We start from the raw sequence: 8,674 nt of genomic DNA, 5'->3' as shown, positions 1-8,674 counted from the left end.
GAATAACTTCTCCATCATACATCCAGTGGAACGTGCTTGCTTTATTCATCTCTTGGCCTCCTTCTACAATTTTTATCCCCCCCCCCCCTCATCTTCCCTCCGTTATCAAACTGAAGATTCCTTGATGCATCCGAATGTGTATTATCAATCGATTCCTTCTTTTAGTCAAGTAATGCAATACATTTCTTCCTTCTTCCATTAGATTCAGTAACTCCTCACTAGTTACTCTATCTACCCATCTAATCTTCAGAATTCTGCTCTCGCACCACATGTCAATGGAAATACTATCGATGACAGTGCTACCAAAGCAAAGTTACTAAATACAGCCTTCCGAATTTCCTTCGCCAAACAAAACGAGGTAAAATTCCACAATTCGAATCAAGAACACTTGCCAACATGAGTAGGTTAGAAGTAGATATGCTCGGAGTAGAGAAACAACTTAAATCACTTAATAAAAGCAAGTCTTCCGGTCCTGATATGATCAATGATCGGATCAATTGGACGAGAGGATCCAGACCATTCCATGAAAATATAGCCCACACCGTTATGGGCCCACCACCAGCTCGGTCTGCCCCACACTCTAACCCCACCATCAGCTCTTACCAACTGGAATTGGGACCCATTTGACGAGGCCACGGTTTTCCAGTCGTCTAGTAGTCAACATGACCACGAGCCCAGGAGAGGCGCTGCAGGCGATGTCGTGCTGTTCGCAAAGGCACTCGCGTCGGTCGTCTGCTGCCATAGTCCATTAAAGCCAGTTTTTGCTGCACTGTTCTAACGGATACGTTCTTCGTACGTCCCACATTGATTTCTGCTGTTATAACACGCAGTTTTGCTTGTCTGTCAGCACTGGCAACGCTACGCAAACGCCGCTGCTCTCGGTCGTTAAGGGAAGGCCACCGTCCACTGCGTTGCCCGTGGTGAGAGGTAATGCCTGAAATTTGGTATTCTCGGCACACTCTTGAAATTGTGTATCTCAGAATACTGAATTCCCTAACGATTTCTGAAATAGAAAGTCCCTTGCGTCTAGGTCCTACTACCATTCAGCGTTCAAAGCCTGTTCATTCCCGTCGTGCCGCCATAATCACGTCTGCAACTTTTACACGTGAATCACCTGAGTACAAATGGCAGCTTCTACAATGCACTGCCGTTTTGTAGCTTGTGTACGCGATACTACCTCCATCTCTATATCTGAGTATCTCTATCGAATGGCTTTTATCGCCTCATTGTAATCTATTACGTTTAGTGGCTCATTCCCTAATCTGATTCCTTCGGCATGAATCGGTAAGTTGACCACATTTCATCACTCATGTTTTAATTTTGTTGATGCCCATCTTATAATCTATTCTCAAGGCACTATGAACTCAACTGCTCTTTCATGTTCTTTGCGCTCTGTGATAGAATTAAAATGTCATCGGCAAACCACAAAGCCTTTATTTATTCTCACTGAACTATAATTCCTTTTCTAAATTTCTTCTTGGTTTCCTTTACAGCTTGCTCAATTTACAGATTGTATAACATCGGGGATAAGCTACAACCCCGTCTCACCCCCTTCTCAACAACTGCTTCCCGTTCATGTCCTTCGACTCTTATAACTGCAGTCTGGTTTCTGTTCAAGCTGTATATAGTATTTCGTTCCCATTATTTTATCCATGCTTCCTTCAGAATTTCTAAGAGTGTATTCCAGCCAACATTGTCAAAACCTTCTCTAAGTCTACAAGTGCTGTAAACTTACGTTTATCTTTCTTGTACCTATCTACAAAGAGAAGGTAAGTCGTAGGGTCAGTGTTACTATATTTCTTCAGAATCCAAACTTATTTTCCTCGAGGCCGGGTTCTGCTAGTTTTTCCATTTTTCTGTAAGTCGTTTCTGAATCTACATCTACATCTACATGGATACTCTGCAAGTCACATTTAAGTGCCTGGAAGAGGGTTCATCGAACCACCTTCACAATTCTCTATTATTCCAATCTCGTATAGCGAGCGGAAAGAATGAACACCTATATCTTTCCGCACGAGCTCTGATTTCCCTTATTTTATCGTGATGATCGTTCCTCCCTATGTAGGTCGGTGTCAACAAAATACACTCCTGGAAATGGAAAAAAGAACACATTGACAACGGTGTGTCAGACCCACTTGCTCCGGACACTGCGAGAGGGCTGTACAAGCAATGATCACACGCACGGCACAGCGGACACACCAGGAACCGCGGTGTTGGCCGTCGAATGGCGCTAGCTGCGCAGCATTTGTGCACCGCCGCCGTCAGTGTCAGCCAGTTTGCCGTGGCATACGGAGCTCCATCGCAGTCTTTAACACTGGTAGCATGCCGCGACAGCGTGGACGTGAACCGTATGTGCAGCTGACGGACTTTGAGCGAGGGCGTATAGTGGGCATGCGGGAGGCCGGGTGGACGTACCGCCGAATTGCTCAACACGTGGGGCGTGAGGTCTCCACAGTACATCGATTTTGTCGCCAGTGGTCGGCGGAAGGTGCACGTGCCCGTCGACCTGGGACCGGACCGCAGCGACGCACGGATGCACGCCAAGACCGTAGGATCCTACGCAGTGCTGTAGGGGACCGCACCGCCACTTCCCAGCAAATTAGGGACACTGTTGCTCCTGGGGTATCGGCGAGGACCATTCGCAACCGTCTCCATGAAGCTGGGCTACGGTCCCGCACACCGTTAGGCCGTCTTCCGCTCACGCCCCAACATCGTGCAGCCCGCCTCCAGTGGTGTCGCGACAGGCGTGAATGGAGGGACGAATGGAGACGTGTCGTCTTCAGCGATGAGAGTCGCTTCTGCCTTGGTGCCAATGATGGTCGTATGCGTGTTTGGCGCCGTGCAGGTGAGCGCCACAATCAGGACTGCATACGACCGAGGCACACAGGGCCAACACCCGGCATCATGGTGTGGGGAGCGATCTCCTACACTGGCCGTACACCACTGGTGATCGTCGAGGGGACACTGAATAGTGCACGGTACATCCAAACCGTCATCGAACCCATCGTTCTACCATTCCTAGACCGGCAAGGGAACTTGCTGTTCCAACAGGACAATGCACGTCCGCATGTATCCCGTGCCACCCAACGTGCTCTAGAAGGTGTAAGTCAACTACCCTGGCCAGCAAGATCTCCGGATCTGTCCCCCATTGAGCATGTTTGGGACTGGATGAAGCGTCGTCTCACGCGGTCTGCACGTCCAGCACGAACGCTGGTCCAACTGAGCGCCAGGTGGAAATGGCATGGCAAGCCATCCAGCATCTCTACGATCGTCTCCATGGGAGAATAGCAGCCTGCATTGCTGCGAAAGGTGGATATACACTGTACTAGTGTCGACATTGTGCATGCTCTGTTGCCTGTGTGTATGTGCCTGTGGTTCTGTCAGTGCGATCATGTGATGTATCTGACCACAGGAATGTGTCAATAAAGTTTCCCCTTCCTGGGACAATGAATTCACGGTGTTCTTATTTCAATTTCCAGGAGTGTATTTTCGCATTCGGAGGAGAAAGTTGGTGTTTGGAATTTCGTGAGAAGATTCCGTCGCAACGAAAAACGCCTTTCTTTTAATGTTTTCCAGCCCAAATCCTGTATCGTTTCTGTGACATTTTCTCCCATACAAAACGTACTGCCTTTCTTTGAACTTTTTCGATGTACTCCGTCAGTCCTCTCTGATAAGGATCCCACACTGCACAGCAGTATTCTATAAGAAGACGACAAGCGTAGTGTAGGCAGTCTCCTTAGTAGGTCTGTTATATTTTCTGAGTGTCCTGCCAATAAAACGCAGTCTTTGGTCAGCCTTCCCCACAACATTTTCTATGTGTTCTTTCCAATTTAAGTTGTTCGTAATTGTAATACTTAGGTATTTAGTTGAATTTACTGCTTTTAGATTAGACTGATTTATCGTGTAACCGAAGTTTAACGAATTCCTTTTAGCACTCACCTGGATGACCTCACACTTTTCGTTATTTAGGGTCAACTGCCACTTTTCGCACCATTCAGATATCTTTTCTAAATCGTTTTGCAGTTTGTTTTGATCTTCTGGTGCCTTTATTAGTCGATAAACGACAGGGTCATCTGCAAACAACCGTAGACGGCTGCTCAGATTGTCTCCAAAATCGTTTATATAGATAAGGAACAGCAAACGGCCTATAACACTTTCTCTGCCTCGTGATAACTGGGTGTTGTGTGATGTCCTTAGGTTAGTTAGGTTTAAGTAGTTCTAAGTTCTAGGGGACTGATGACCATAGATGTTAAGTCCCATAGTGCTCAGAGCCATTTGAACCATTTTGAACCTATAACACTACCTTGGGGAACGCCAGAAATCACTTCATTATTTTACAAGCACAACTTATTAAACTGATAGGTCGATAATATTCACACCTCTCAGCAACTGCCTTCTTTGAGATTGGAATTATTAGAGTCTTCCTGAAGTCTGAAGATATTTCGCCTGTCTCGTATCGCTTACATACAAAGTGGAAGAATCTCAGTAATCTTGAGGGAATGTAGTCTACTCCAGGGGCCTTGTTTATGTTAATCAGTGCTCTGTTTAACTCTTCCCACTGTATCGTATCTCCCATCTCATCCTCATTTAACTTATCTTCCCTTTTAATAAAATTATCTACAGTTAATTTCCCTTTGGTTATCCCTTCTGTATATTCCTTCCACCCTTCAGCTTTACCTTCCTTGTTTAGTACTGGCTTGTAATCCGAGCTCTTGATGGTCATAGAACTGCTTCTCTTTTCTCCACAGGTCTAACTTATTTCCCTGTAGGCCGCATCTGTTATTTTTCTGTTCGGTGCTAATGTGTAAACTATAATAAGGTAAAGGTAGGTAGGTAGATGAAGTTCCGCTTTCTGCCCTAGACGGGCCAATCAGGGCTGAGCGACCGCTGTGTCAACCTCTGCCAATGGCGCCATTGAATGTGGTATGGAGGGGCGTGGGGTCAGTACACAGCTCTTCTAGCCATTGCAGTTTTATTGACCTGGAGCCTCTCCTACTCGGTCAAGTAGATCCCCAGTTGGCACTAAGAGGCGAAGAGCACTTGTACCAGTTCTCCCACCAAGGGAAAAACGTTGCAGTCATCCGCGTTGACCACTCAGTTATGTAGGCGGATTGTAAACTATAATGTGTTTATAAAAATGATTACACATGCAAGAAGCCGTATGCTGTGACACATATCAGGATCACAAATGACAGTAATAAACAAGCTGCGACATCGTCGCGAAAAGACAGTGACCCGTATATGTAGTAAGTTTCTTTTAATTTACGCCTATGGTCACAAACTTTTTGTTAACACATTACCGGTTTCGGTCTTTAATGACCATCATCAGATCTGCAGCAAAAATGGGGAAAATATAGATACACTTGCAAACTGTGTACAGATTAGGAACAATACATTGAGCATAATGAAAAGTGGTTCTGACAAAATATACATTTGTGCGCTTTAAATATGAAGAGGCATACCTGTTTCAGAAAAACAAAGCCCTAATGTACTGCAGCCATAGTGGCATCGTCAAATGTTAAATGCGGAATCAGCACCAGCATCGTCAAATACATGTAAATAACATAACACGCACGAGTCATGTTGTCAGTAGTACTACTATTTAAAACAAGCTGTCGTACAGTAGCCACAAGATGTTTGTGTTGTAAGTTCACCAGATGTCGCTAATGTCGGCATACACTAGTTTTTAATAATTAACTGAAACAGCGAAAATAAAGGGGGATACAATAGTTGAAGTATGTAATAAGCTTATAACGTATAAAAGGCATTACAGTAATAAAAGGCAATAAAAAGAAGAACACGACAAAAGTAATATTGTTAAAAAGAGGAAGAGTTAAGAAACAGTGGTTGACATGTGCTCAAGTGCCAATATTCTAGATAATGATATAAATATTAAACATCGTTGATAGTGCACCGGGTAATATTAAACAACCATAAAACAGATTGCTAAAGGAGCCACAAATGAGAGAAAAAACATAGTGCTGCACATAATCAGCGCCCTCTGTTAACGCTAACGTCAGAATTTTGCACAGGCGGGAAGTGGTTGGAGGAGCGTGACAGGCAGAGGGCCCCTCGTACCCTGCGGCACTTCGTTGCAAGAAAATAATGATAAAATTCCGTAACAGTGGATGATCTACATTGTCTGATTAACGCAGTCTATGACATGAATAGAGAAGGAACAAAAAAATGGTTCAAATGGCTCTGAGCACTATGGGACTTAACATCTATGGTCATCAGTCCCCTAGAACTTAGAACTACTCAAACCTAACTAACCTAAGGACATCACACAACACCCAGTCATCACGAGGCAGAGAAAATCCCTGACCCCGCCGGGAATCGAACCCGGGAACCCGGGAGAGAAGGAACAAGAACATACTAGAGTCATGCGTAAAACGTATGGAAACGAAGTAAATTTGTGATGCACTCAATACTAGGTGAACTTATCAACACACTATATATAACAGAGGCGTGCAGTGATTAGAGTAAAACATTGTCAAATAAAGCAAAGTAGGCATTGGGTACAAAGTCATTTTGACAGTTAAGCAGTCTAGTTGGTTCCCTATTTTTTGCACTATCAACGATGTTTAATGTTTATATCATTATCTAGAATATTGGCACTTGAGCACATGTCAACCACTGTTTCTTAACTCTTCCTCTTTTTAACAATATTACTTTTGTCGTGTTCTTCTTTTTATTGATTTTTATTACTGTAATGCCTTTTATACGTTATAAGCTTATTACAGACTTCAACTGTTGTATCCCCCTTTATTTTCGCTGTTTCAGTTAATTATTAAAAGCTAGTGTATGCCGACATTAGCGACATCTGGTGAACTTACAGCTCAAACATCTTGTGGCCACTGTACGACAGCTTGTCTTAAACAGTAGTACTACTGACAACATGACTCGTGCATGTAATGTTATTTACATGTATTTGACGATGCTGGTGCTGATTCCGCATTTAACATTTGACGATGCCACAATGGCTGCAGTACATTAGGGCTTTGCTTTTCTGAAACAGGTATGCCTCTTCATATTTAAAGCGCACAAATGTAGATTTTGTCAGTACCATTTTTCATTATGTTCAATGTATTGTTCTTAAGCTGTATACAGTTTGCGAGTGTATTTATATTTTTCCCATTTTTGCTGCAGATCTGATGATGGTCATTAAAGACCGAAACTGATAATCTGTTAACAAAAAGTTTGTGACCATAGACGTAAATTAAAGGAAACTTATGACAGTAATAATGTTAGATAAAGGTTTGACGTCAGATGGTAAGGCGATGTTCCGATGGCAGTATCTCACAAGACATTCATTATATAGTTTCCGATTATTTTCCTGCGCCACAGTGCATCATTCTTCCTGAAAGCTCACACAAATTGTCGACTTACTGTGCCATTTCCTAATAGGAAGCAGACGTTAACTTAGTGCATTTTCTTAATATTGGCAAAAATGCCGTCATTTTTGTGGGATAAAAAATATTATTCGTACCTCGTAAGGCACCTTGTATATCTTGAGCTGTATGAACACTTGCAACGTCGGCTGCATAGTAGCTTTGGGCACGTCACGTAGACCTGTCAGCGAGTAGCTACTTAACTCTCCGATATACGATTGTTTATTCTCCGTACTTGTCGCAAGAAATACTAGAGGCCCATGGGAGTAATAGTCTTCTACTCCCGACCACGAAGAAATCCTCACCCATGGTGTCTGCCATGTGTGACGTTCGCGCATCAGTGCTCCCTGCGTCCAATTTCGACGTTCCATTCACCACTCGCGTCGTTCCGCACGATGCTGAGGGGTCAGAGGTAAACAGTGCGGGGAACTAGATACATTGATGCCAGACTCGTGCTAACGCGGCAGCAAATGGTGCTAATGGAGACAAGAAAAAGCGCTGATGCCCTCAGTGTACAGTTCTCTTTCCTCAGTCGTTTTCCATTTTATTGATCATTTCAGTTCCCTTGATGAGAGAGGGGGCTGTTAGTAATCACATTGAAGCCCTTCTACTTATATTCCTTTAAAGTTGAAGGGCTCAATAAAACTGAGTGAAACATCATCACTAGCCATTTGGTATACACTTCCGAATAAATGTCTCCTCCAGGACTACTTCTCGAATTTCATTCTTCAGCTATACATATTGACATTTCTCTCGCATGTTTTCTAATGTCATCTAACTTTACAATTAGGTCGCTCCGTCTGTCTTTTGTTATCTTTTTGAATCCAGCAAAGTACTTCTTTGACCCAGTTATCATGCTACGTGATCCACCTATCTCCATTTTTCATTGCAATCATCATTATGTATTTCACTCCAGCCTCTTCCCTGATCCATTTCATTATTATCCAGCCTTTCTTCATAATTCCGAATACGTTTGCCTCCATTGTTCACTGATAACTTCTGAATAGTTTTAGCATTACGTAAGTCGATACTTCTCTGCTATAAGTAGAGTTGAATTCACTGAAAGGACTATGTATTATTTTTACTGTTTCTTTTGCTGTACATCAAGCTGTGGCCTTAAGCTTCTCTAAATATGACAGCTAATAAATTGGTTCCGTGACTATTGTTAATTTGTATTATTTTCACTTACATATATGGGCCATACGTGATTATAGTCTTATTGTAGTTGATTTCCCATCCTAATTGCAAAATTGCTCTGTTGGGTTGGCACTGGACTCGCATTC

Source organism: Schistocerca cancellata, chromosome 4, assembly GCF_023864275.1.
Source record: "Schistocerca cancellata isolate TAMUIC-IGC-003103 chromosome 4, iqSchCanc2.1, whole genome shotgun sequence".
Taxonomy (NCBI): Eukaryota; Metazoa; Arthropoda; class Insecta; order Orthoptera; family Acrididae; genus Schistocerca; species Schistocerca cancellata.
Note: the sequence above shows the minus strand (reverse complement) of the source record.